The 27,722-nt window shown below is 37.3% G+C and overlaps 2 long non-coding RNA genes across 3 annotated transcripts; one reads left to right on the forward strand and one right to left on the reverse strand.

Moving 5' to 3' along the window:
• On the reverse strand, window positions 1-27,722 carry LOC115292155. 2 transcript variants are annotated; one of them, XR_003908827.1, is made up of 3 exons: window positions 27,506-27,722; window positions 2,361-2,472; window positions 1-220 (listed from the first exon to the last, which is right to left on the reverse strand). It is a non-coding gene; the product is annotated as an uncharacterized LOC115292155 (long non-coding RNA). The 2 variants fall into 2 exon arrangements; XR_003908828.1 differs by lacking the exon at window positions 1-220 and adding an exon at window positions 1,447-1,558.
• On the forward strand, window positions 15,547-24,635 carry LOC115292154. Its single transcript, XR_003908826.1, has 3 exons — window positions 15,547-15,753; window positions 22,611-22,823; window positions 24,341-24,635. It is a non-coding gene; the product is annotated as an uncharacterized LOC115292154 (long non-coding RNA).

The following is a 27,722-nucleotide window of genomic DNA, read 5'->3' on the forward strand; positions in this document are numbered from 1 at the left end:
TAAAACGACCCAAGCAATAACACATTTTTCAAATTTCCACAGTCACATGAACTTGTTACAAAGCACCATTATTTTATGAATGAGATTTTTTTCGATGGATCTGCTCACATATTTAAACTGTGGCTGTTTTGTCTCTTAGAGTGAATGTCTATTCGAAGTTGTTCCACAAATGTTCATAGTGCCAGATCGTAGGAGCATGTTAAGGAAAAGGACTGCAACTCTGGAGGAACAAGATTAACATGATCTACATACGTTTTTTACAGTCTTGGGGAAATAAAAACAGCAAAAGTTATAGCAATTTCTCATGCAACTATAAATATAGCTCTTTCTAAAAACACACCTTAATCTAATTTAATACTAAAGGAATCTGATTCCTTTACATTAGATGATTCTGAGATTATAAAATCTTATATATGTGTTGCCCCAAACAAGTAAGTTGCCATGGGCTTTTGTCCAAAGAAAATAAAAAATGTAACATACAAAGAAGCTGTGGGGTAAATGTCACATGGCTTTGGTCCCAACAATTCAAAGAAGAATAAGTAGAGAGTTAACAGTCAACTAACATTGTGGTGCATGATACCAGAAAAAAAAATCCTGCTTTTCTATTTTCCCTAGAGAAATACTGGTCCCTGCATTCCCTTTCCTTTTTTTTTTTTTGTTAAAGTTTCCTCTATCACTTCTTTCTGTTCTCACTCAAACAAAAATATTGAACTCAAGTTTACCATTTTCAGTTAGCGTTGTCTTACTGGTTAGTATTTACATCCCATAACCTACCTAAACTTTTAAAAAGCTACGTGGGTTATTACGGAGCTGGTGCTGGCAAATCCAGGGCCACGTGCAGCCAAAGCCGTTCAGATTCAAACACAAGCACCAAGGCTGAATATTTTAATTATGAGCTTGAAATTTTAACAGTTTCCTTAGCATTTAATGAGAAGTTAAAGTAGTCTTCACAATCAGTGTGGTTTGTTTTATAGGCTACTCCATAAATGCTAAATCATTACCTCCTTAATTAGGTCTATGGCCAAAAAATAAATTAAATGTGATACTTTTCTTCTGTTTGGAATGCATGATTCCTGTCCTGGTACCCTGGAAGAATGGAAGGATGCATTCTGGAATTATTCATTCATTGGGGAAAAAAAAAACTGTGTCTATCAAAATATTTTGTGCTGTGTTATTTTTCATCTCAATTAGATACTAAAAAAATCCAGAGAAGCGGGTCTGGGGAGGAAGATTGTGGCTTGGGAGGTGGAACATCCAAATGTCACACTTCTGAAGGCAGTTAGAGATGTAGGTCTGAAACCAGACCTGATATCAGGAGAATGGACATGTTGACAAGGGAATATTTTAGAGAAAACAGAAAAGACGCGAGGACATAGGATGGCAATGAACATTTTTATGTTTTTTCAGAAATCACAATATTAAAGATAAATTATTGCTTTTCTCCAGATGTGAAAGCACGCCGCAGTGCCTTTAATTTAAAGGAAAACAAGCCAGTCAGAGAAAGGCAGACATCATATGGTTTCACTCATAGGTGGATTTGAGAAATACATAGATGAACCTGGGAAGGGAAAGAAAAATAAGATAAAAGCAGAGAGGGAGGCAAACCATAAGAGACTCTCAAACACAAAGAACAAACTGAGGGTTCCAGGTGGAGGTGAGTTAAATGGGTGATGGGCATTAAGGAGGGCACTTGTTGGAACGAGCACGGGGTGTTATATGTTAATGATGAATCACTGGATTCTACTCCTGAAGCCAACACTATACGATATGCTACCTACCTTGAATTTAAAATTAAAAATTTAAAAATTAAAATAAAATAAAACATATTCTCTATGCTAATATTCTACCCTCTTTATCTTAATCTAAGGTGTTTCAAAAGCTGACTTTTCTTAAGAAAACCTTAAAATATCTTAATACCACGTCAATTTTTAAAAAGACCCATTTTCCAGTTAATTAAGTGGAATTAAACATTGCCTCCTATCCTCTCTGTGCTTTTCATTGCAGTTCCTAGTTTTCATTAGAGCTCTCCCTTTTCAATTATTACTTCCTTTCCTCTTGTCTTCAACTGGTCCCCCTCCCTCTCACATGCCAGAGGTGGGTCCCCATCCCTGTTTATACGTGCTGACACCTATCCAATTTAATATCAAACAAACAAACAAAAAAACACAATTCCTTCACTCATTCCACCTTTTACCATATTCCTTTTAACAGCTAACTTCTGGAATTTGGTGTCTGTATTTCCACACACCACTTCATCTGCACCCATGACAAGCAACCTTCTGTCTCTACAAACCTGCCGAAATTGGCATCACTAGCAACACCCCGCTGCTAAAGCTAATCTAAATCCCAACCTCACTCACCTCTATCACATCTGACACTGCAGACAACTTCCTTTTCCCCGGACTCCTTTGACAGCACACTGTTCTGAGCTGCTTTCTCATCCTTTTAAAAACTGTGTGTCTTGAAATCATTCTGAATAAACAGAAGTTGCAAGAATTATATAAGTAATTCCCTTTACACAGATTCACCTATTTGTAATATTTTGCTACTTTTGTCCTCTTTCTCAATACGATAGATAGATAGATAGATAGATAGATAGATAGATAGATAGACAGATGATACCAAGTTTTTCCCTGAACCTTTTCAGCAAAAGTTACATACTTCATTTCCCATTAACCCATGTCACTTCTATATGTATTTCCTAAGAACAACAATATTTTCTTACATTTCCAGAGTACAAGGATCAAATTCAGGGACTAAATATTGATATAAAACTGCTACCTAATGCAGTCTATTTTCTTAATGTATTTTGTAGCTTCTTTCTTTGTACAGACTTTTGTGAAGAATTGCACAATGCATTTACACAACTCAGGTAGTCTACTTAATATGGACAAGTTTCTCAACCTCCCTTTGATTTTTTTAAGCCATTGACTTTTTTAAGAACATAAATGAATTGTTTTCTAGAATGCTTTTCACCTTCTGAGAGTTCTCTCATGTTTCCTCAATATTCAATTCAACTTTTAAACATTTGGGGCTGGAATACAACATGAAGACTATTATATGCTTTTCAGAGTATCAAATCTGGTGACCATAAAGTCCATTTGCCCCTTATCAGTGATATTAACTTGGATCAATCAGTTAAAGCCTTGTCTAATGTCTCCACTGTATGTTTATTATTTCTCCCTTTGTAATAACAGTTGTCATTATTCAAAATAGTTGTGTGCTACCCACTTTCTGTGAACACTGAATTAGCAAGTACTGAGCATCGTTTCCAGAGTAAATACAGGGTTAAGCTCCTGAGAGCCTCTAATCATAACATTTTCATGAACCAATCAATCATAACCTTGTTTTATGTGGATTTCCATTTGTTTATTTAAAGACACTTTATTCAATATATGTCATCAGCTCATTAACATTAGTTGAACCCATGGACACCAACATTGTAATTCATACCTGAAGAACCTTATCTAATGCAGTGTTTTCTCCATGAGTCACATTATAACATTCTCACCCTTAGGAACACTGGAAAGGACTTTCTCTTTGGAGACAAGTTAAACAGCAAAACAACGATGGCGCCTGGTTGACTTGGTTGGTTAAGCATCCAACTCTTGATTTCATCTCAGGTCATGATCTCACAGTTTGTGGGTTCGAGCCCCATGCCAGGTTCTGTGCTGACAGTGCACAAAGCCTGCTTGGAATTCTCTCTCTCCTCTCTCTGCCCCTTCCCCTGTTTGCTCTCTTTCTCTCTCACAAGATAAATAAACTTAAAAAAATTAAACCTTCTATATTTATTAGTCAGCACCTTGCTGTAAAGAACAAGTTTCCCTTCTCTCTCTCTCTCTCTCTCTCTCTCTCTCTCTCTCTGTCTTTCATTATTGTCAGTAGAAACTTGTGGAATCAACTTTTATTTAATGAGTTCTAGTATATTACTGTCGTTGGGTCTATGGGAGTCTCTTCATGTTGGCTCCTGGATCCTTGTGACATTTCTACATCACCTTTTCAATACTTATCTCTGGTACCACCGATACGTAAGGCTTATCTTGAGTATTTCCTCATCTACCTCGTCTTAGACATAGCCATCATCTCAAGGCTCTGTGGTTTATTTCAGTGGAGAATGAACACTCTTCCTGTCTTCCTCCCCTGGATGCCCTTTTTTAGTCACTTTCTGGAGTAGTCTTCTTATGCCACCCCTTACTTGCAGAGGTCTTTGTGGTTCTGTTCTAGGCCTCTTCGCTTGTACCTAAGTAACTGCATCACTTCCATGGCAGCATTTCTCTCTTGAATAGAGGAGCTTCTGACCCAACTTTAAAGGAACTTCTGCTGCACTGGTTACATTTGGAATTAGGATAGTTAGTTTCTAAAAATCATAGATACTCAATTAATGAACACTTTTATGACAATAGGGTTAAGTTAACCCAAATTGTGTTTTACTCTGTACTTTTGAAAGATATTCTCTACCTTTCAGTCTATCTAACTGTATGTAATAATTCATCATGTCAGATTGGGTTTCTATTGTGGTCCCTTTCTTAGTTTTAGAATTATGTTTACTAGGAAATTTTAGCAAATCAACAAATAAGATTGTAAATAAGATACAGGACACCAAATTAAATTCAAGTTTCAGGTAAACAATGAGTAAACTTAGGAAACTATGTCCCAAATGAGGTTTAAAATTTCATGATTTATCTGAAAGTCAAATTTCACTGGGTATCTTATATTTCTATTGCTAAATCTGATTCACCAGGTCAATAAATAATAATTCTATAATAATAGAATATAACATATGAAGTTAGGCAAGACACTCCCATAATATCTTAAAGGAAAAAGTAAAATTGTGTTGAAAACTAATTAACTGATACTATAGAAAAGAAAAGGGGAAAAAAAGATACAATTTTCCTGACTGTTATACTTTGAACATTTCATGAAGAGCCTCTGAATTATAATTTACTTTAAACTTAAAAGGCGGGGTGCCTGGGTGGCTCAGTCGGTTAAGCATCCGACTTCAGCTCAGGTCACATCTCACATTCGTGGGTTCAATCCCCACGTCGGGCTCTGTGCTGACAGCTAGCTCAGAGCCTGGAGCCTGCTTCCGGTTCTGTGTCCCCTTCTCTCTCTGCCCCTCCCCCTTTCATGCTCTGTCTCTCTCTGTATCAAAAATAAATAAAACATTAAAAAATAAACTTAAAAGGCTTTTAAATATATATACATATAAATTCAAGCTCTGTTCATCACTGTGATGATGTGGCAATATGGTGTAGTAGTGTTAATCATTCTCAATGGTGAATGGAGTGGGTTGAGCCATATGATATAAAGCAGAATATGATTTGTGGAAGATGCCAGGCAGTGGGTGCAGTATGACATCAAATCAACACCAATGCCCAGGTCAGCATTCTTAGAGCTAAAGACCTTTGCTTCCCAAGTATACAAAAAAATTTGAACAGAGTGGAAAAACTCTGTTGGATAAACAGCAAAACAACACCAAAAGACAAAACAGTGGAGAGCACAAACAATGGATGCAATTTAATCCTTTCCATACATAGCCCCAAATTCTAATATGAATTTTTGCAGTAAACATAAAAATGGTTGGCGTAAAAGTGTATTCACAGATATGTATTAATAGTGTTATACCACAATCAGTTTGTTTTTCTATCACAGTAAGGAGAAATAACCAATTAATTCAAATCTGTCTAAGATTTTAATGGTCATTCCAGAGTTGAGAGCTTCAGTACAATCTCATCAAAGTCACCTTTTTACTGGAATGTGCTAGCATTGAATTAAAAAGAACAGATTCCAACTTTGAAGGTGTCAATTTCAGTTACCAATTTAAATGGGAAATACCCTAAGTTTTTAGTTCACTGGGCATAGGATATTTCCATTTTCTTTTAATAAGTTGACTAGACAATGCAAGTTTGTATGACTCGTACTAGAGTAATGGATAGAAAGTTTGTGTCCTAATATTATATGATATTCAATTCCAGTTTACAAAAGAGACTAGACAAAAATAATAAAAAGAATAAAGAAAAACTCTAGGGATATGATTCTCTCAGCATATATGTCATTTGAAAGTCATAATGGAAACAGTTTGCTGGGATGAGGATTCTCTATTGGCTTAATAGAAATTAGCATTTATCTTGGTAAGAGTCTAAGAATCTACATTACTAATTCTTTCATTATTATCTACTGCATGCATGATTAACAACTGTATTCCTATTGTGGCTACAAAGATGTGGTAATGGCCCCATGAAGCCCACATTATGGAATGGAAGCCACGGTTCTGTGTTGGTAAATGGGGTAGGGATACTATAAATACTTCTACTCATAAACTCTGAAGTTGCATATAATTTTGATATTTTAAAAGATGTGCTTAGATATCCTCTTTCAAGATATTTCTTGGCACAGTACTAGCCTATAGCAAGTGGAAAGGAAAGTGGTAAGTAGAGTTTTCTCCTTGGTTTTGTTATTAAGTGATAAATGAAGCATTGATCTTTTATATGTAGACACGCTTTTGTATGAGACATGCTTAACATTTCTGAAGAATTAATGGAAATCTGGATTCCATAAGTCATTAAAATGTTTTCCTAGTTTGAGAGATTGTGACACAGGGAACGAGATAGATCCAGTAATGGGAGATCTTACTCATTTAGTGCTTTCTCTGACATTTCACCATTTAACTCGCACTTTCCATAAGAAAGTTCTAGATGAGGAATTACTAATCAAAGCATACAAAGTTTCAGGTAAGCAAGATGAATAAATTCTAGAGATCTGCTATTTAACATTGTACCCATAGTCAACAGTAGTGATTTTTACACTTAAAAATTTATTAAGAGGGTATTTAACATAGTACTGGAAGTCGTAGCTAAAGCAATCAGACAACAAAAGGAAATAAAAGGCATCCAAATTGGCAAGGAAAAAGTCAAACTTTCACTCTTTGTAGATGACATAATACTCTATATAGAAAACACAAAAGACTCCACCAAAAAACTGCAGAACTGATAAATGAATTCAGTAAAGTCACAGGGCACAAAACCAACATACATAAATATGTTGCATTTCTATACACCAAATAATGAAGGAGCAGAAAGAGAAATTTTTACCAAAAGCAATAAGACTCCCAGGATTAAATCTAACCAAAGATGTACTCTGTACATCTGTACTCTGAAAACTATAAGAAACTGATGAAATAAATTGAAGATGACACAAAGAAATGGAAAGACATTCCATGTTTACAGATGGGAAGAACAAATATTTTGTTTTAATGTCAATGTTACGCAAAGAAATCTACATATTTAATGCAATTTCTATCAAAATACCACTAGCATTTTTCAAAGAGCTAAAATAAACAATCCTAAAATTTGTATAGAGGCCCTAAATAGCCAAAGGAACCTTTAAGAAGAAAATCAAAACTGGAGGCATCACATTTCTGGACTTCAGATTATATTACAAAGCTGTCATAATCAAAATAGTATGGTAGTGACACAAATACAGACACATAGATCAAAAGAACAGAACAGAAAAATTAGAAATGAACCCACAAGTATATGGTCAATAAATCAACAAAGCAGGAAAGAATATACAATGGGGAAAAGATGGTCTCTTCAACAAATCATGTTGGGAAAACTGGGCAGCTACATGCAAAAGAATGAAACTAAACCACTTTCTTAAACCATACTCAAAAATAAACTCAAAATGGATGAAATACCTGAATGTGAGACATGGAAACATTAAAATTCTAAAGAGGAACACAGGAAGTAACCTCTTTGACATTGGTCATAGCAACCTCTTTCTAGATACCTCTCCAGAGGAAAGGAAACAAAATAAAAAACAAACTATTGGGGCCTTATCAAAATAAAAAGCTTCTGCACAGCAAAGGAAACAATCAACAAAACTAAAAGAAAACCCATGGAATGGGAGAAGATATTTGCAAATGACATATCTGATAAAGGGTTAGTATCCAAAATATGTAAAGAACTTCTAAAACTCAACACCCAAAAAATGAATAATCCAATTTAAAAATGGGCAGAAGACATGAACAAATGCTTTTCCCCAAGAAGACATACAGATGGGCAATAGACACATGAGAAGATGTTCAACATCTCTGATCATCAGAGAGAAATACAAATCAAAATCACAGTAAGATATCACCTTACATCTGTCAGAATGACTAAAATTAACAACACAAGAATCAACAGGTTTTGGGAAGGATCTGAAGGAAGAGGAACCCTCTAGCATTGTTGGTGGGAACGGAAACTAGGGCAGCCGCTCTGGAAAACAGCATTGTGTTTCCTCAAAAAACTAATAGAACTACTCTATGATCCATCAATTAAACCAGTAGGTATTTACCAAAAGAATATAAAAATGCTAGTTCAAAGTGATAAATGCACCCCAATGTTTATACAAGCATTATCTACAATAGCCAAATATTGGAACAGTCCAAATGTTTATCACCTAATGGAATGGATAAAGAAGTGGTTTATACAAACACACACACACACACACACACACACACACACACACACATGCACACATCATTGCTAATGGGAAAATTTCATTCATTTTCATGGCTGATATCAAAAAGAATGAAATCTTGCCATTGGCAATGAGATGGGTGGAGCTAGAGAGTGTTATGCTAAGTGAAATAAGTCAGAGAAAGACAAATGCTATGTAATTTCACTTATCTGTGGAATTTAAGATATAAAGCAAATGAACAAAGGAACAAAAAAGACAGAAAGAGACAAACCAAGAAACAGACTCCTAACTATAGGGAACAAACTAATGGTTACCAGAAGGAAGTTGTGGCGGATGGATTGAACAGGTGATGGGGATTAAAGAGGGCACTTGTTTTGATGAGCACTGGGTGTTGTATAGAAGTGCTGAGTCACTATAATGTACACCTGAAACTAGTATTACACTGAAGGTTAACTAACGGGAATTTAAATAAAAACTTAGTCAGTTAAGCGTCCGACTTCGGCTCAGGTCATGATCTCACAGTTTGTGGGGCCAAGCCCCGCGTCAGACTCTGTGCTGACAGCTCAGAGCCTGGAGCCTGCGTCAGAGTCTGTGTCTCCCTCTCTCTCTCTACCCTTGTTCTGATCACACTCTCTGTCTCCCAAAATTAAATAAATGTTAAAAAATAAATAATAAATAAATAAAAACTTAATTGTTATAAGGGTAGATCTCATGTTGTGTTCTTACCACAATAAGATAAAATTTTTAAAAAAAAAGAAAGCAGAACTACAGATTAACATTATAGTTGTTTGCTGTTTGATGGCATTCAGGAAAAAAATGCCTAAAAGGCACCCAGAAAATGTTCTGGAAAAAAAATTTTAAGATCTCAGAATGGAAGTTAATTTTTTAGAGAACTAAATGAAATATAGAAATGTCTACTCTCCAAGGTATTGACTCCTATAGCGCTCCTGAGACTATTTGTTCCCTTACCCAATCTCATGAACACTGGAGCACGCTGTGGAATTGGAATGGGTGGTCTGCAGCTACCATATATATGCCATCGTGTCCTTTCCACAAAGAGCCCGACATGTCTGTTAGCTGATGTGACTTTCATCTGCACAGAAATGCCTTGTCAGAATCCAGTAAATAACTACTTGGCACATCTCTTTTAAACATGTTCTAAAAGATAGGATCAGTAGGGCACCTGGGTGGCTCAGTGGTTAAGCCTTCAACTTCGTCTCAGGCCATGATCTCGAGGTCTGAGTCTGAACCCCTTGTCAGGCTCTGTGCTGACAGTTTAGAGCCTGGAGCCTGTTTTGGATTCTCCGTCTCCCTCTCTCTGCCCTTCCCTGCTTTCTTTCTCTCTTTCTCTCAAAAACAACTAAACATTGAAAAAAAAATTTAACATAGGATCAGTATTTTTATACAACTAAAAGTAAATTAATTTCAATGTTTAATGAACAAAATATGCCTTCCATTTTCATTTTAATTCTCAGTCTTATGGAAATTCAAAATTGCAAACTCTAGAGGAGAAATCACTGGGACTGTGATTCAGGTAACATTATCAGGAAAACAAAGACCATTCCCTTGAGTTTAAGAAGAGTTCTTAAAATATGCTTTAGCATTTCCAGCTCAATGTAGCCAAGAATAAAATGTCTCCCAGTAGGTAAGGAAGTGACAGGTGTGGTGTACAGATCTGGAACCGGAGTTTGGCTTCTTTCTTCCCTCATCACGGGAGACAGATTCTTTTCCATAGTGGAAATGTACTCGGTGAGAGTAGCCAGAACCTTAGAAATACTCAGTAAGGGCAGGCACATCCTTTCGATGACACAGCGGTTTATTGTTAAGAATTAAGGACATAACTATTTAGTTTCTCCACATGCAAACATAAATTTTAGTTGAGGAACTTTGTTAAACTTAGTATCAGGATGTGAACAGTGATGGGGAAACATACTTACACCAATGCCCCCCTCTTTTTTTTGGCATTCTCCTTATTAGAGAGGTTTTAATTGTAACCATGTGGTTCATATTGAATCTGACAAGTCATGTAGCGATTAAAAATTGGAATGCTTTGACAGCAGGGTGAGCATGAGGATCAGTTGCTGTGTAACTCCCCATGATGGGGAGAGCCTGGCAAATGACTAGGCTGTGGTCAGGGGGGAGTCTTCAGCATCAGTGCACAAGGCGGAGAGGACTGACAGATCTCACCAGGACAGCACCTGGGGATGGCAGATGCACTGACCAGGTCCACTACTTGCTGGCCTTTCCCTTGTGCTGTTTCTCTGTGACAACAAAACAGAAACAAATTTTTCACAGCCTTGGGATGTAGATTTTAGGATTGATTCTGTAAGTCAAATGGGAGCCTTAAATACAGCCTCACATTTAAAAAAATATGTATGTAAAAATATATACACATATATACATATATACATATATACGTATATATATACATGTGTGTATATATATATATATATACACATATTTTTCCTGTAAAAAGATAATACATTGCTAAAACTATTATGTCTATGAGTGACATTTAAGGATGAAAGGGTTCTAATTTCTATTCATTTTTATTCAATGTCAAGTGATCATTGAGATTATTGTTTTATCATTTTTTTCTAATTTCACTATAAGTTGAAATCTTTGCTTTCATCTAATGTATTTTCTTGTTAATGACTTGATAATCTTTGGCTGGTGCCAGAGAACCTCTAGAAAGCATCTTGCTAAACACTTTAGGTTTAAACCTAATGCTATTTACAAAGAGAAGGAACTGAGCCTCAAGTTGTATCCAGGTATGTATGAAAAACATTGTTTCCAGGTAGGACTCAAAGTTGTTTTGTTTTTGTTTTTCCATAGGAGTAGTATTTCCTAAGAGTGGTTGAACCCATGGAGTACAAAGCAAAGAAACAAAAGCGGAAAGTTCAGAAAAGGAAAAAAAACTTAGGAAGGAAAGAAAACAAATGTTATTTTCAATCTTAGCAATGTAATTGTCAAATTTATAACCTGCAGATTTTAATATTTTAGGCTCAGTATAAAATATCTTTAAGTTGCATCTGATTGGAACAGTATTATAAATACATATTATTAAGCTAAACTGACAATTTGAAAAATGTTATTTTTGTCTATTTGCTTTACCAATTTTTAGAATGGTAAGATGGTAACTACCAATGGTAGTTATGTTTGTGTGTGTATGTTACGTACCATTATGAGCCCATAGTTATATTTCTTATGGTGTACTTCCTTTTTGTTGCTGAATAATTTTCCATTTTGTGGGTATGCCACTTGTTTATTCATTTATATGTTAATAGTCATTCAAATGCCTTTTGGCTATCACGAATAATGCCTCTATGAATGTCCGTATACCAGTTATTGAGTGGACTTATATCTATCTAGGGTATAAAACTAGTTGTGGAATTCCTGTGTCATGTCACTCTGTGTTCAACATTTTGAAAACCTGCCAGAAGGTTTTCCAAAATGGCTGCCCATTTTACATTCCCACTAGCAACAAATTAAGTTTCCAAATTCTCCACATTCTCACCAATACTGGTTCTTGTCTGCCTTTTTTTATTAAAGCCACTTGCTTTGTAATGATATCTCTGTGGCTTTGATTTGTCTTTCCTCAATGGTTAATGATGTTTGGGGGGGGGTGTGAGTGTGTGTGTGCTTATTACCAATGCATATTTTTCACTGAAGAGAAGTCTATTGAAATCTTTGGCCTATTTTTATAATTGGGTGTCTTTTTACTATTGAGGTTTGAGGTTCGTTATACATTCTGAATTCAAGCTCTTTATCAGAGGTATGATTTTCAAATATTTCTCCCAGGCTGTGGGATATCTTTTTACTTTCTTGATGATGAAATCCAACTTATTGATCTTCCTCTTATTGCTTGTGTATTTTTGGTGTTGAATCTAAAAAATTATTTCCTGACTCAAGACCATGAGGATTCACTCCTGTATTTTCTTCTGAGAATTTTATTATTTTAGCCCTTACATTAGGTATAAAATCAGTGATTTCCCAGAGGAACCCTGGTTCCTTTCAGTGGCAAATGACGTTTACACACCACAAGCCGGGTTCTAGGGGTGCACACTGCTATAGAATTCTCATGACTTGTTTCTTAGTGGACATTAGTGAAATAAATGATGCATGCTCACACACGCAATCCACACACAGTGAATTTGAATCAATACTGATATTTTAAATTTAATATGATATAAATTTCGTATAGGTTTACTTAGCTTTTATATTTTATAATTTTATCCTTTTTCTCTACCTCAAAAATTTATGGTTTCCAAAAACACTACATTAATTTTTTATTTTAAAGTATACCTAAAATAATTTCAAAATTATGTTAAGATTACCATTAAAATTAAGAATAAAGTTTAAGATTTGAATAAAGCTTACGTTTTTTAATCATTTGAGTATACTACACTCAGGATATACAATCAAGTATTGTATTTCAAGATCACTTGATGTAAGTCTCTTTTCTTTGTGTGGTTATTCCTCCAACTGATAAAAATTTAGGTTCACTTGCTTCAGTTATTTTTCAGTTTTTAGGCCCATTTAAATTTGTGTTTAGATACAAATCAATTGTGTTATTGTTTTTAACTAGACTGTTTTGCAATTGTTTTCATCATTAAACAGTTAGAGTTCCCTAACAAGATGCCCCCCAAAAATCTTGCTTCCAACCCTGTCCCACTCATTCTGTCCTATTTTTATTAATTTTGAGGTTATTTTTCTATGATATATTTTAGAAAATATAGGCAATAATACATATTGATATTTGCATTTCTATCACTTTCTCACACTTGCTTTTCTCACTTACCAACAGAACACAGATAAAACTATCAGTAGAGATGTCACCCTCATTCAGTTTGTAATTAAGGTTCATCAATATGTCAATGTACCAAGTAGTCTCTAACCGACTGATAATGTGGGTCAATTCCACTCTTTGGTATCATACATAGTCCCACTCTGAGTAGCCTGTGGAGTCCTCACTGTATTTTTCCAGTACATCTTTGGAATATATTCTTAGAGATGGGATTTCTGAGTATCACAGACACAGTCTTCGCTCCCTTAAGCTCTCCCTTCTTCCCATTTCTGTGCGCCCCTCCTCCAGCCTCTGGGAGCCTTTGCTCCTCTTGGCCTTCAGCTACAACTAAAGGACTGCCCTCAAGATACTAGAGCAGACGCCACTGAACTTGCCTCCTTCCAGGGAGGCTTCTGACAAGGAATGAATTGCTGTCAAAGTGTGAAAGCCCAGGTACTCCTGTGAAACCGGGCAGAAGCTTCTTTCTGAAAACGGCCTGAAAGTGAATTCTTGCAAGACATCTTTGTCTTTCTTGCCCTCACTCCCTCAGCAGTTTCCTGGGAGCACTTCCCTTATTATCCATTTTGTACACGAATCTTCATTTCCGGGCCTGCTTTTATTAGAGAGCTGGACTCAAGATTTTGAGTCTATGTAACTTTGCCAGATGTTACCAAAGTTCCCTCTACATGGGATGGATCATTTTGCTTTCCTATTAGCAACACACAGAGTGCCTTTTCTGCAGATCCTCACCGAGAGAATGTGTTGCCAAATTTAATTTGAAACTTGCAAAATAGGCAAGTCATTTGTTTCACATAATGAGAAGCTGTGATCTTAAAAAAAAATTGAGGTTTACTTACATCTTCTATTAAATGCTAGGTTATCTCAATAAAATATAATGGTAGGGCCCAATGGTTCTCTCTCAACATACTAAATGGATTAATTAGTGCCAAAAGAGAAATGGACTTTAAAGTTAATGAATTAATCCACAGAATTTATTAAGCACCTATAAACTATTTAAATGTAAAGAATAGTAATTTATTAATTAATGTAAGGAGAGAAAATTGTTAAAGTATACTTTAGGAAGAAGAGGTTAAAATAAATTTTTGCAGTACTTGAGATTTCTCATTATATTTTATGAATGAATAGGAAATTTGGATTTATAAGTAAAAGATTGTTGAATAGCTTATTCTTCAGATCTATTTCCAAACGAGACATAATTGCAGCAGTTATCACAAAACAAACAAAGCAAAAAGTTTAGAAAAAGGACTAACCAGGGGCGCCTGGGTGGCTCAGTCAGTTAAGCATCTCTTGACTTAGCTAAGGTCATGATCTCACAGTTTGTGAGCTCCAGCCCTGCATCAGGATCTGCGCTGACAGCGTGGGGGCTGCTTGGGATTCTGTATCTCTTTCTCTCTCTCTGCTCATCCCCAGCTTGCTCTCTATTCTCTCTCAAAATAAATAAATATAAACTTTAAAAAATTAAAAAAAAGAAACAGCTCACTGCATTTGCAGCCACAAATTGTGAAATCAAGACACCAATAGAAAACTAGTGAGACAAATATCTTAACCCTTGATTCATATATCATGGCCAATGTAGACATCTGCAAAGTCAAATATCAATGCTTTGGAAGAAAATCCATATTATATCTTTAGAAATAAAATGGGAAACTAAATACTAAAGTAATAATGCAACATAAGAACATAATACAAGGTGGCCATACTCTTTAAGACAGAAAAGATTTTATACTCAAACTACAATCTAGTATAAGTGTTAACTCTTCTTTTATTCAATAAATATTTAATGAATATTACTATATGCCAGGCATTAATTTAACAGTTCAGAATACCATCAGCAGGTAAAACAGAGATTCTAGGGAGACGCTGAATTCAAAATAGCCATTATAAATAAGTCCAACTATGTAGAATGTCAAAAATTGGTAAGTGCTGAGAAAAAAATAATATAGGGGGGCAAGGGAGGTTTGGACTGCAGGTGAAAGTGTGATTTTACATGTGGTTGTCATGGCAGGCCTCACTGAGAACGAGACATTAGAGCCGTCTGGAAGGGGGTGGCAAGTTTAACCCGTGGGGCTGTCTGGATGAGGAGGCTCACAGGCAGGAGGGACAGCTGGTCCCCAAGCTCTAAGGCGGCAGTGCGAGTGGGGCGCTTCAGGACTGGCTAGAGAGCCAAAGTAACTGTAACAGAATGAGAGGAAGAGGAGGAGATGAGGTCATAGAAATAAGAGAGGGAAGGTTCTTTAAGGACCCCGTAAGCCATTATAAGTACTAAGCTACTTGTGATGAGTGAAATACAGAGATGTTAAAGGTTTTGAATGGAAGGGTGGTAGGAGCTGAGTTAAGTTTTAACAGGATCACCCCGAAATGTGTTACTAGAATGTGGGGGAGGGGCGGGGCGAAGACAGCAGTTAGAAGAACAATTCGGAGGTCATACAATATCCGAGAGAGAGATGGTGATAACCGGCACCAGAAAGGAACCTCTGGAGGAGGTAAAACACTTTGAGTCTGGATAAAGTTTAAGACAGAGGCAACAGTATTTCCTACCAAATTAAGTGTGGAGTGAGAAGGAATGAGAGGAATTAAAAACCAAAGGTTTTTGGTTTGGTCAACTGGAGCAACGGAGTTGCTACAAGTCAATGAGAAAAAGTAGTGGCGGAGGAGTTTTTAGGGGGGAGATCAGGGTATCAGTTTTGCACAGTGTAAACCCCACTTACTTGTTAAAGTAATGCATAGCCACTGACATTAAAATTCCAATTGAAATTTCCTTTAAGTTAGGACCTGCATGCATCTGAGAGCCTTTGAATTCCTACAAAATGTCTAGTATAGGATATTACACATGGAAAGTGTAAGATGATTATTTGCTGAATGAAGTAAACGCATTCCGTCCTTCCAAACGTCTCACCACAGTGTGTGTGAAATATATGAACACAGCCTGTCTCAAACTTATTGCTAATACTTTGTTTATGCTCTATTTTATGTGATGCAACAACTTTTGAAAAATTAGTAAAATAGCCAAACTGATAATACTTAAAAAGGATCTAAAATAGGAAGTACAGATGCCTAGCTGGCTCAGTCAAAAGATCATGTGACTCCTGATCTCAGGGTCTTGAGCTCGAGCCCCACATTGAGTGTAGAGATTACTTAAATAAGTAACAAGTTAAAAAAATAAAATAGAACTATAAAATCTAAAAATAGTAGTATAGAGGGGCACCTGGGTGGCCCAGCCGCTGAGCATCAGACGCTTGACTTTGGCTCAGGGCATGATCCCAAGGTCAGGAGATTGAGCCTCATGTCAGACTGCACTGAGCATGGAGCCTGCTTGAGATTCTCTGTCTCCCTCTCTCAATCTCTCTCTCAAATAAATAAACCAAATTATAGAATGTATATATAAATGTATATAATGGTTTTTGATATTTCCATGAATAGTTTTTCTTTTAACATAGGCAGATGTAATTTATTTAAGAATACACTTCATGGGGTGCCTGGGTGGCTCATTGGTTGAGCATCCTACTTCAACTCAGGTCATGATCTCACATTTTGTGGGTTCGAGCCCCGTGTCCAGCTCTGTGCTGACAGCTCAAAGGCCTGGTTCAGATTCTGTGTCTCCCCCTCTCTCTTCCCCCACCCCCCATGATCATGCTCTGTCTCTCTATGTTTCTCAGTGATAAATAAATGTTTAAATTTTAAAAAAGACAATTCTTAATGTATTTAAGTAAAACCTAAATAAGTTTGAAATGTATCTTTAAGTTTTATAGGCATCTACCGTACATAAATTTCCATATTCTTCATTTTCTGAATCAAAAGGTACATGCCTATTTAGTAACTACCAATATATGTAAAATAACAGAAAGATAGACATATACTTACAATATCTCATTTCCATATCTTTTAACAAAATCTTATATTCACATAATTCTTGGGTTTCTTTCTCATATTATTCTACAACATCATGGAGGAAATGTGCATACAATTCTAACCATTTAAAAGTGAGGCTCATGCAAAATATGATATTGACCATCTTTTCATTTTAGTAGATGGCAGTTAAATTTATGAAGATGTTGGGTTCCCCAAATAGAGCTGTATCAATGCACAATTTATAGATATGCTGCTGTGCAAAGCGTTAAAGTTCAGATATTTCTTCCTTTCTATTCTCCAAATTATACCACTTAAAGCAAAACATTCCTTAAAAAAAATAAAGGATTTAGTCTCTAGAAAGTATTCTGCAAGATTAGCTGATAAAGAAAGAGTTAAATCGAACTTTGGATATATGTTAGTCATAACATAATCTCTTAATATATTAGTAGGTCAATAGTTCAGCCAAGAAAGGGACTCTAACTTGAGCAGACACTAATTAAAAGAATCAATTCTTATCCTACTACATATGTCCAATCATATTAACACATTTCTAGATTTCTTACTCAGTGGACTAGTCAAGATTAAAGGATTTGCTAATACGAAGGAACAGAGTATGCTTCCAAACTGACTGAGCAGATTTGTGAACAAATTAGTTCATTTAAAATTGACAGTGAAAGATTGATTTTGCAGAGAATGAGTTACCTAAGGTATTCATCATTTCCTCTGCCTCTGCACACAAGACAGAGATCCGTTTCCTTCACTTTCTGATTGTAATAGGGCTGCTTACTGAGCACCTTTATTTTACAGTCCTGATTGCAACTTGTCATTCTTTTTAATTCAGACATATTTTAGCCTCTTAGACAGACCTTCAGGAATAACTTCTATAAAAGCCTCAGTAAAATGACTCATTACATGTTGCTCGACTATACTATAAATTATAATACAGCAGAAAGTTCTAATTGCACAAAAAACCCAATTACTCATAAAGCTATTGGACTCATTATTCAAATTCGAGGGTGAGCAGGAAATCCAGATGCAGAAACACTTTTCCTGAGTTGAAGGTCACTACTCTACAACTCTGTTAAAATCTAAGGTGTTTGCTATTTTGGTATATATTAGTAAATATTCACTAATAATTTTTTTCATTTTTTAATGTTTTTTATTTATTTTTGAGAGACAGAGAGAGACAGCATGAGCAGGGGAGAGTCAGAGAGAAGGTGACACAGAATCCAAAGCGGGCTCCAGGCTCTGAACTAGCTCTCAGCACAGAGGCCGACACAGGGCTCAAACCCACAAACCATGAGATCGTGACCTGAGCCAAAGCCGGACGCTCAACCAACTGAGCCACCCATGTGCCCCACTAATAAATATTTTATGACAAAGATTAGAAACCATGCACCAGAAATATGGAAACAGAAAATGCTGGAATTGTTGAGAAATTCATTTTTAAATCTAAGAAAATAAAAGCAAAATCTTGTGGAAGAAGAGAAACAATAGAACACAGCAATGACCGCAGCAAACAGAATTTAGGAAATAAGAATTCAATTAAAACAAATCCAAAGAAAATGTTATGAATTTATGCCATTTTATTCACAAGGACCTAGACTTCAGATATCTGAAACAGAAATTATAAGATGACATATGTAGGGGGTAGAATTTTTAGGACTTGTTAATTAATCTTGGAATGGTGAGAAAATGGAGAAAGGTCTAGATTACATATTCAGGGGGGAAGAGTTAGGTATCTTGGTTCATGACAGTGCCCATTCACTCAAATATGGTGGAGAAATTAGAGGAAGAGTTTTTTATTTTTTGCATCTGGAATATCTATGGGAAATCAAATGGAGATATCCACAAGGGATTTTGATAGAGAAGTCTGTGTTCACAAGTTATATGTAAGTATATTATTCTCTCTCTTTTGCAAATGCTGGAAGAGGAGATTTAATTTTCTACAAGGCATCACAATCAATCAATACTGGTATCAGATTATCTGATGTTTTAGAAAAAATGTTCATTTGTACATAATAAGAGGTGTGTGTGTGTGTGTGTGTGTGTGTGGGAGAGAGAGAGAGAGAGAGAGAGAATTTGTGTGTTTAACACAATGCAGATGTCAGGTAAGGAACTCCAATGGCTTCCCCAAGATTTCTATGGAATCCCTGAGATATTTCATATTTATTTTTGGTTTAGTTTTGCTGCATTTTGGCATCTATGTCCACTACTGGCTGCACACAAATCTCAGCTCTCATCACCGCTTCAACAAGCTGTACCTATATCTGTATCCATATAGTTTGTCTCTTCTTCTGTTATAAACATGTCATAGTAATAAAATCTTCATGTTCTAAGTCCAACTCCACCACATGTATCTTAGCTGCCAACCCTACTCCCCTATTCAGAAATCTCACTCGTGTAGTGGTCTCCTATTTTTCCCAATCCTTTTCTTCACTTTTTTCCATTGGCATAAAAATAAAACTTAATAAGTGTAACTATTTAAAAATAATTCTTAATAATGACCATCCATAAAAAGACCCCCAAATACATACCCCCTCCAAGTTACCCATTGATGCTTGAACCACTTCACTGACGTTTTTACCCCCCACTGCACCTAACCTCTTTTGTCAAGGACTTTAATGACCTCTACATGTTAAAGCCAGTAGTCAATGTTCAGTCCTCAACTCATTCGACCTATTTACATTATTTGGCAGAGCTGATAACATAGTCTTTCTCGAAATCCATTTCTTGTCCACTTGGGTACACTCTAACTGAGCTCTCTTTCTCCCTATTTGGCTGCTCCTTCTCATTTTCATTTGCTGATTCCTACTCATCTCCCCAATCCTTAAATGCCCAGAGTGCCCCTAGGGTTCTATCCAGAATCCTGTTCTTCTCTGTCTACACTCAGTCTCCTGGTGAGCTTGGAGGACTCATGTTTTTGAATTTCATCTATGGGCTACTGCCACCCAAAATTATCTCAGCAGCCCAGACCTCTTTCTTAAACTCTAGAGTTTTTTTCTCAACGGCCTACTCTCATCGCTACTTGGTTGCCTAATAGGCATCTCAAATGTAATATGCCCAAAATCATGCTCCTCATTTCCAAGGTCCCAAAACTGCCTTCATACAGACATTCCATCTCCCTCAATGGTAAATCCATTTTTCCACCACCCAAGTCAGAACTCTTAGAGTTTTCCATCTGTCCTCCCTTTCTTACTACTAAGTCATGAGCAAGTCCTATGTATTTTTTTTTCCTTAAGTTTAAATATCCCCATCTCTAGCTCCCTACCTTTGTTCTAGCCATATTATCAAACCATCACTAGATGGTTGGTGTAGCCTCTGAACTGGCCTTACTATGTCCTTTCTTGCCCTCACAGACATTCTCCACCCTACCACCAGAATAACCTTGTAAAAGATAAGTTAGGTCATGTTACTTATTGCTCAAAAGTTCAGAGTATAATCTGTTGTCACTCAGAGTAAACTTTCAAGTCCTTATGACAGACTACATGACCCTAAGTAATTAGTTCCCTTGTAAATACTTGGACTTCATAGATGAACACCTTCCTTCTTTCACACTGCTCCTTTCACACTGGCCTCCTTGCTGTAATTGGAACATTTTAAGTAGGATCCACTGCAGAGCTTTCACTTTTGCCAGGCCCTTAATAAGAATGCTTTTTGTGAGGCGCCTGGGTGGCTCAGTCAGTAAAGCAGCTGACTTCGGCTCAGGTCATGATCTTGCAGTTCATGAGTTTGAGCCCCGCATCAGGCTCTGGGCCAACAGCTTGGAGCTGGCATCTGCTTCAGATTCTGCGTCTCCCTCTCTCTCTGCCCTCCCCTGCTCGCTCTCTGTCTCTCAGAAATAAATAAATGTTTTAAAAAATTTGAAAAGAATGCTTTTTGTCCATAAACCTTCATGATTTCTCACTATTTCAAGCATTACTCAAATGTTACCTCTAGTAATTTAAATATGGATTTGGCTGTTGTAACAAGGCAAAACATACTAATGATTTTAAAAATATGGAAGATAGAAGTTTATCCCTCCATCCTGTATGACTCTGGTATTGGCGGTCCTACGCTGTTATTACTGCTTCATATATTAGACACTCGGACATCTTTGCTCCTGTTGCTTAACCATCCTCAAAATTCAGCTTCCGTCTCGAAGCCTGGGACAGCCACCACACCTGCCACCATGTTCATCTTCCAGACTTTGGGAGAGAAGGAAAAGCAAGAGGAGGCAAAGCTCAGCTGCACACATCACTTCTACTTATATCCCCATCACCAACTGTAGGAAAGGCTTGGCAATGCCATTCTAGCAGTGTGGTGCTGCGGCCAGCTAACACTTATCCTATAACCAACGGAAGAAGAAAATGTGGACTCTGGGAGACCATTAGCAGCCTTTGTCACATTACTTTATCAGAGAAGTTTTCCCTGACCTACCTATATAAAATAACACTTATTTCTCCAGTCCACAATAGCCTTTAATATGCTTTATTTTCTTCATAACACTTGTATAAATATACCTTCTATATTATACCTTATAAAAATACCTTACTTTTATATGTTTACTTACTGACTTATTTTCTGTTTCCCATCACAAAAATGTAAGATCCTTCAGGGCAAGAATTTTATCTGTTTTACTAATGGCATCCCCATAGATACAGACCCTCAACAGATGTATTTTGAATGAAGAAGAACGTTGTATATCCCTGAACTCACCACATCCTCTCTCACTCCCATGCAATTTCACATCCTGCTTTCCATCTGATATTTCCTATTGCCCTTTAATTGTCTAACATTAATATCTTTGTAAGATTCAGACTCCGGCTCAGGCATTAGCACCACTGTTAGCATCTCTTAGGCATCTGTTCGGCATGCACATCTCTAACCCTGCATTATGGTGCTCTATGTCAGCATCCCTCCTTATTCTTATAAACTCCTTGAGGAGAAGAGTTTATCTCATATATTTGTAACACAGGCTATCCATTAGTCAGGACTCTTAGCTGCAAAGTGACAGAAACTCATTTGAAACTGCTTAAGTTAAAAGAAATTTTTAAAACCAGGTGATGGTAGGGGCACTTGGGTAGCTCGGTCAGTTAAGTGTCTGACTTCAGTCGAGGACATGACCTCACAGTGCATGAGTTCAAGCCCCATGTCAGGCTCTGTGCTGACAGTCTAGAGCCTGGAGCTTGCTTTGGATTCTGTGTCTCCCTCTCTTTGCCCCTCTCCGTTCCCACTCTCTCTTTCTCTCTTAAAAATAGACATTTAAAAATTAAAATAATAAAACCAAGTGAGGGTGGGGTCAGTGTTTTCTTATGTGATTCCAAAGGCAACAAGACTACATCTTCCTTCACCTTGATCATTCCCAATGGAAAGAGAGCCCTCATGGAAGTTCTCATGAAGAAAGATGACTTTTCTATTTTTTTCTGAGAAACATTTGGTCATATTTTGTATAAGCTGGAAGTTTCCCTTTATACTCTCCATATATTTAATAATGTTTTTCTTCTCTTAGGTTAAAAAGTGAGGGGAAAATGTGATTCTCAAGACAGTCACCTCAAGATTTGTAGATACCTTCCTGGAATAAAAATCACTTGATAAGTTTGTAATAATTCAAACACATAATCTCTACAGAAAATATTCATCTAAAAGTAGTCACCACTTGTTGCTTAATATTGGTCATAAAGGCCAAAGAAGAACCTGACTTATGAAAGCCATCTCAAATTAGGTAACTGTCAAATTTGTGAAAGTCATCTCATATTTGATTAAGTGTCATCCCTGACCATCATTTTGACCTTAAAGTCATGATGAGAAAGGCTGAATACCCCTCCTCTGAAGTAGAAGCCCAGCCTGCTTGACAGAGTGTGCACATGCATTGCAGACCAGTCCACTTGAAAATACTAAAAGATAGAAACCCTAATATACTCAACCTAGAGAATAATATCTTAGTGCTATGTGATATTATTTTCAACAAGCAATATTGGGCAGTCAGTAACACTTTCACTGATCTGAACAGTGATGCCCTAAAATTTCTGTCTCATTGTTTATTTATTTTTATTTTTTAATTTTTTAATGTTTTATTTTTGAGAGAGAGAGAGAGACAGCGTGAGCAAGGGAGGGGCAGAGAGAGAGGGAGACACTGAATCTGAAGCAGGCTCCAGGCTCTGAGCTAGCTGTCAGCACAGAACCCGACGTGGGGCTTGAACCCACGAACTGTGAGATCATGACGTGAGCTGACTGAGCCACCCAGGTGCCCCTCATTGTTTATTTTTAAAGAAATAAAAATCAAGTCTAATGTGGAGAAGGTCTTCACCCTCTGACTTTGCAAAGCATCTCTTATAGCTTCTTTCAATTCTCCATGATGTCTCCCCTTTCTCATCGGCTCAGGTGGGTTTAGAGCATAACCAGAAGCCAGCCACTGTGGCCTGGAGGAGGGATAGACTGACTGACTAAGCTAGTTCAGTTCCAGCCAGGAAGCATGGGGGGGTAAATCCTACTCAGAGTGTAGGGATGGAGAAGAGAGAAGAGTGAAATCTCCAACACGTTGCTTTCAACCAGAAAAGGAGAACATGTAAGCTTGCAAATGTTCATTACAGATTTCACTGAGAATTTTAGATATAAATATGTACAGTATGATTTTGTGTAAAAAAAACTGTACTTAGAGAAATGTACGTATATATATATATATGTACACACACACACACACACGTGTGTGTGTGTGTGTGTGTGTGTGTGTAAAACAGAAGAAGGACTTCAAATCAGGCAGCATAATACCAGCAGTGGTTACCCCTGGGAAGGCAGTGAGGGCGTGAGAATCCCACCAAGGGAAGAAGGTTCACATTTAACATTGTGCACATATGTATTGCCTGAATTTCATAATAGGAATATAGTCATAAATTACTTGTGTGCTGAAAACAATTTTTAATTAGAAAACAACACATATCCCTTATGACAGGAAGTTTATAGCTTTACTTAATGAACAGTCTTTTTGAACAAGGCAGGCAATATTGACAGGATGTCATTACAGCCACACTTCAGAACCTTGATATAGATGAAAACAACTGGCTTCACATATAGTTCTAATTTTTTGAATTATACTGATTTCTCGTGATAAGCCAAATTGAACCATTGTTAGTAGGTTGGCATTTGTCTTGCAGAACTTAGCATGTAGAAAATAAAACAAAAAGAAAGAAAAAGAAAAGGAAAAATACGTATTTGCCTAATGATTTCTTTCATACATTACAGGAATTGTCACTCTGCTCCCTGAAATGTTACTTATTTATTCATTTCCACGTGAGGGAACCATGTGGGTCATGACTGGCAGATCTTCACAGATATTAAGTTAATAAGTTTAGAGCTTAGCAAAGCACTAAGAATTTTCCGCACTGTTCTTATTATGGTGTCTCTAAAATAAATCCTTAATGGGCTACCCGAACCACCATAAATACCCTTGTAATCTCCCCTCTGCTTTTTGATTTGATGACAAAAAAGTAAGATGTGTGTGTAATGACAATTATTATTAAACACATGCAAACATGTATTTATTCATGTGTCAAAACTGTATTGAATACCTACTATAGTTTAGCCACTGTGAAAGGAATACACATTTGAATCAGAGTCCCTACTCCGAGAATTATAGGCACTACTAGAAACCTTGAATGAACACATTGCCTCTGAGTGTGCTGCATCCATGAGGAAGGGGAAACTGAGGGTCACCGAGCCAGCCTTACGTAGGGTAAGGGTGGGGAGGAGATTCAGGCAAAGCTTCACAGAGAAACAGCTACTTGGCAGACTGATGGAGTGCAGGACATGCTACCCCAAAACATGGCACCTAAGCGTACTGAATATTTTAAGCTGAAAACGTTTGAGGACATGGAAGAAGCAGGAGGTGCCCTTTGACCTTCCTCCCATCGTTCTCCCCTGAAACACGTCATTTTTCACCTGAGAGACACCCCCCTGCACCTGCGGAGCTTCCTCAGCTCCTAAGACAAAGGTCTGAGAAGAATCTAAGGAACCGGCTTTGCTAAGTTTCCCCCAGTTTACCACACTTAACCTCACATTCCTTAACATATCCTACCGTGACATGACTGCCACTCTTCAGCAAACCCAGCGTAAAAACACCCGGTCCTTGCTGTCTCTTTGGGATTTGATTCCCTTAAACAGACTCACATGTCATCACATACACGTTATGTTAAATAAAGATGTGTGCTTTTTTCCTGTGAACCTATCTTTGTCTGTCTAATTTTCAGACACAGCGAAAGACCCTTAAAAAACGGAAGAGAGCTTATTTTCTCGCCCTCCACAATGAGATGAGTATGCCAAATAGAGAGTTCTAAACACATGGCAGGATGGGGAAGCTGTGAATAACCAGCATAATGAAATGGAAGGTGAGGAGGGAATCACCAAGCACACAAGCGACAACACTTAACCATGTCCCTGTGAAGACTTTTTCATAGGTAACGCGATCATACTAAATAGGGGAAAGGGATGACGAAACGTACTTTAGGGAGAAAACCCTAGTCTAGATGCCACGTGAAAGCAAATTAAAGGGGATAAGGACACAGGGAGGACCAGATAAGAAGCCACCATATTAATCCAAGTGAGAAACGGCGGCTTGAACTAAATGGCCCTGGCATACTTTGGAGATCTGAAGATCAAGCTGTGGGGCGGTGGGAGCAGGGGGCGTCTGTGAACCTTCCCCCAGAAAGGCAGAGGCGTGTTGGTACGTAACGTACAGCGGTCAGATCCCAATGTGGGCTGATAACTGAAACAAGACTCGAACTACTACACTGTGCTATTATCATAGTCACGCTTTATTTAACGACTCAAATCTTATAATTGTTTCTTGAAGTTGCCAGTCTTAGCTAATAAAAGCACAAGATTAGATACAGGATTTAACAAATAAAAATTTACTTTTAGCTGGGCGTTCTGTACTTTATTTGGCATCCCTACTGAAAGGCACTCATGCTGTGAAATAACATTTCTCCGGGATGACACATTATATTCCTCATTATCTGGGTACAAAGTTCCTTCAATTCAAATTCCATTAATTAATTTATTCGTTCAACAAATATTGATTGGCTGCCTCCTCTGTACATACTGAGTACACATTAGTGAGTAAACAGATCATAGTCCCTTTCTCTGGGGAGCTTACAATGTAATTGGGAAGATAATTTTTTTTGAAAAGTAAATTAAAGAATTAATAAATAATTATAAGTAGTAAGTGCTAGGAGACAAACAGGGAGCCGTGAGCGAGAACAATGTGACATTTCACTCAGAGGGGAAGCGAGCCAGGCCAGGTGAAAGGCAGGGAGGACAGTGCTCTAAGCAGTGGGCAGAGTCTGGTGGAAAAACGAGGTGAGAAAGAGCTACCGAGTTTATAAAACAGAAAGACTTTGGTGGTCGAAGGGGAGATGTGGTCAACATCTTCTTTTTGTTATGTTTTTTTTTAACTTGTTACTTAATATCATTCTAAGTTTAAAAATATCTTTTTTTATTTTAAATGTTTATTTATTTTTGAGGGAGGGATGGGCAGAGAGAGAGGCAGACAGAGGATCCAAAGTGCCTGGCAATGACAGCAGAGGGCCTGGTGCACATGAGATCATGATCTGAACTGAAGTCAGTCGCTTAAACAAGTGGGCCACCCAGGAGTCTCCAAAAAATATTTTTTTACAGTTAATTTTTTAAAAAATTTTCAACATTTATTTATTTTTGACAGACAGAGAGAGAGAGCATGATCAGGGGAGGGGAAGAGAGGGTGGAGACACAGAAGCAGAAGCAGACTCCAGGCTCTGAACTGTTTGTCAGCACAGAGCGTGACACAGTGCTCGAACTCACGAACTGTGAGATCATGACCTGAGCTGAAGTCGGATGCTCAACGGACTGAGCCACCCAGGCACCGCTTTACAGTTAAAATTTTAAATCACTTGCATGGATTTTTGATTTTTCTTTATATTTGGCAATGTCACTTTTAAATGCAAATATAAGAACATTTACCCCATATGCAGAATCACCAAAATTACACAATTTGTATTTTGTAGTTCATACATACATATGTATTTCATTCTTACCAAAACAGGGGGAAAGCCACACAAACTGAACTGTTTTTATATCACTTCTCGATACAAACCCATTCTACAAAGCTCTTTACTTTTAGCTTGCTGGTAGATAAAGAAGGACTCCGTACGGACTGCCCCATCTATCCCTTCATTCCTCTCAGTGTAAGTTATTGGCTAATACAAGGAAGTGAGAGTAAGAGAGATATAGTAGACTTTTTTCAGTCCTTTGGGTTTCTTAGAATGCGATTGCCTTTCTTCTGCACTAGAGGCAAGGTCTGGTTCAAAGGGAAAAGATGGCTTCTGGGGGCTTCAGCACCCTCCACTTACTTAGCTGTAGACAAAGCACACTCACCTTGGATCTAACTCCCACGCAGTCCTGAGTCCAATGGAATTTAGTACTTCTAGAGCGCAGCACACTGGGCCTCACGGAACAATGGGTCCGTAACGTTGCACACATTTCTTTGTTGACGTTGTGCTCTGTTGTCCCATTGGATTCAACTTATAAAATAACAAACTCAAAGATAAAAGCAGAAATTCCAGAATGGCAACAGCAGAATATAAACCGAATA

The sequence above is a fragment of the Suricata suricatta genome, chromosome 5, assembly GCF_006229205.1.
Source record: "Suricata suricatta isolate VVHF042 chromosome 5, meerkat_22Aug2017_6uvM2_HiC, whole genome shotgun sequence".
NCBI lineage: Eukaryota > Metazoa > Chordata > Mammalia > Carnivora > Herpestidae > Suricata > Suricata suricatta.